Raw genomic sequence first — 3,033 nt, forward strand, 5'->3', positions numbered from 1 at the left:
ATTCGCATCTTTAACTTACGAAACGTTGCACGAAGGCAACTAGCAAGTTAGACTTGTAAGAGCACTAAATAGAGTACAACGGTCCACATTGATGCTTTGGAATTGCTCAACTCTCTCCATAGAGGAGCTTTTCACGTTTTTGTGCAATTTCAAACATAACTTGGTCTATTCGTCTTTACTTACGAAACGTTGCACGAAGGCTCAACTAGCAAGTTAGACTTGTAAGAGCACTAAATAGAGTACAACGGTCCACATTGATGCTTTGGAATTGCTCAACTCTCTCCATAGAGGAGCTTTTCACGTTTTTGTGCAATTTCAAACATAACTTGGTCTATTCGCATCTTTAACTTACGAAACGTTGCACGAAGGCTAAACTAGCAAGTTAGACTTGTAAGACACTAAATAGAGTGCAACGGTCCACATTGATGCTTTGGAATTGCTCAACTCTCTCCATAGAGGAGCTTTTCACGTTTTTGTGCAATTTCAAACATAACTTGGTCTATTCGCGTCTTTACTTACGAAATATGGCACGAAGGCTAAACTAGCAAGTTAGACTTGTAAGAGCACTAAATAGAGTACAACGGTCCACATTGATGCTTTGGAATTGCTCAACTCTCTCCATAGAGGAGCTTTTCACGTTTTTGTGCAATTTCAAACATAACTTGGTCTATTCGTCTTTAACTTACGAAACGTTGCACGAAGGCTAAACTAGCAAGTTAGACTTGTAAGACACTAAATAGAGCAACGGTCCACATTGATGCTTTGGAATTGCTCAACTCTCTCCATAGAGGAGCTTTTCACGTTTTTGTGCAATTTCAAACATAACTTGGTCTATTCGCGTCTTTACTTACGAAACGTTGCACGAAGGCTAAACTAGCAAGTTAGACTTGTAAGAGCACTAAATAGAGTGCAACGGTCCACATTGATGCTTTGGAATTGCTCAACTCTCTCCGTAGAGGAGCTTTTCACGTTTTTGTGCAATTTCAAACATAACTTGGTCTATTCGCGTCTTTACCTTACGAAACGTGGCACGAAGGCTAAACTAGCAAGTTAGACTTGTAAGAGCACTAAATAGAGTACAACGGTCCACATTGATGCTTTGGAATTGCTCAACTCTCTCCATAGAGGAGCTTTTCACGTTTTTGTGCAATTTCAAACATAACTTGGTCTATTCGCATCTTTAACTTACGAAACGTTGCACGAAGGCTAAACTAGCAAGTTAGACTTGTAAGAGCACTAAATAGAGTGCAACGGTCCACATTGATGCTTTGGAATTGCTCAACTCTCTCCATAGAGGAGCTTTTCACGTTTTTGTGCAATTTCAAACATAACTTGGTCTATTCGCATCTTTAACTTACGAAACGTTGCACGAAGGCTAAACTAGCAAGTTAGACTTGTAAGAGCACTAAATAGAGTGCAACGGTCCACATTGATGCTTTGGAATTGCTCAACTCTCTCCGTAGAGGAGCTTTTCACGTTTTTGTGCAATTTCAAACATAACTTGGTCTATTCGCGTCTTTACTTACGAAACGTGCACGAAGGCTAAACTAGCAAGTTAGACTTGTAAGACACTAAATAGAGTACAACGGTCCACATTGATGCTTTGGAATTGCTCAACTCTCTCCGTAGAGGAGCTTTTCACGTTTTTGTGCAATTTCAAACATAACTTGGTCTATTCGCGTCTTTACTTACGAAACGTTGCACGAAGGCTAAACTAGCAAGTTAGACTTGTAAGAGCACTAAATAGAGTGCAACGGTCCACATTGATGCTTTGGAATTGCTCAACTCTCTCCATAGAGGAGCTTTTCACGTTTTTGTGCAATTTCAAACATAACTTGGTCTATTCGCATCTTTAACTTACGAAACGTTGCACGAAGGCTAAACTAGCAAGTTAGACTTGTAAGAGCACTAAATAGAGTGCAACGGTCCACATTGATGCTTTGGAATTGCTCAACTCTCTCCATAGAGGAGCTTTTCACGTTTTTGTGCAATTTCAAACATAACTTGGTCTATTCGCATCTTTACTTACGAAACGTGCACGAAGGCTAAACTAGCAAGTTAGACTTGTAAGAAGCACTAAATAGAGTGCAACGGTCCACATTGATGCTTTGGAATTGCTCAACTCTCTCCAGAGGAGCTTTTCACGTTTTTGTGCAATTTCAAACATAACTTGGTCTATTCGCATCTTTAACTTACGAAACGTTGCACGAAGGCTAAACTAGCAAGTTAGACTTGTAAGAACACTAAATAGAGTGCAACGGTCCACATTGTTGCTTTGGAATTGCTCAACTCTCTCCATAGAGGAGCTTTTCACGTTTTTGTGCAATTTCAAACATAACGTGGTCTATTCGCATCTTTACTTACGAAACGTGCACGAAGGCTCAACTAGCAAGTTAGACTTGTAAGAGCACTAAATAGAGTACAACGGTCCACATTGATGCTTTGGAATTGCTCAACTCTCTCCATAGAGGAGCTTTTCACGTTTTTGTGCAATTTCAAACATAACTTGGTCTATTCGCATCTTTAACTTACGAAACGTTGCACGAAGGCTAAACTAGCAAGTTAGACTTGTAAGAGCACTAAATAGAGTACAACGGTCCACATTCATGCTTTGGAATTGCTCAACTCTCTCCATAGAGGAGCTTTTCACGTTTTTGTGCAATTTCAAACATAACTTGGTCTATTCGCATCTTTAACTTACGAAACGTTGCACGAAGGCTAAACTAGCAAGTTAGACTTGTAAGAGCACTAAATAGAGTGCAACGGTCCACATTGATGCTTTGGAATTGCTCAACTCTCTCCGTAGAGGAGCTTTTCACGTTTTTGTGCAATTTCAAACATAACTTGGTCTATTCGCGTCTTTACTTACGAAACGTTGCACGAAGGCAAACTAGCAAGTTAGACTTGTAAGAACACTAAATAGAGTGCAACGGTCCACATTGATGCTTTGGAATTGCTCAACTCTCTCCTAGAGGAGCTTTTCACGTTTTTGTGCAATTTCAAACATAACTTGGTCTATTCGCATCTTTACTT

Source organism: Tripterygium wilfordii, unplaced genomic scaffold (assembly GCF_013401445.1).
Source record: "Tripterygium wilfordii isolate XIE 37 unplaced genomic scaffold, ASM1340144v1 ctg125, whole genome shotgun sequence".
In the NCBI taxonomy this organism is placed as follows: Eukaryota; Viridiplantae; Streptophyta; class Magnoliopsida; order Celastrales; family Celastraceae; genus Tripterygium; species Tripterygium wilfordii.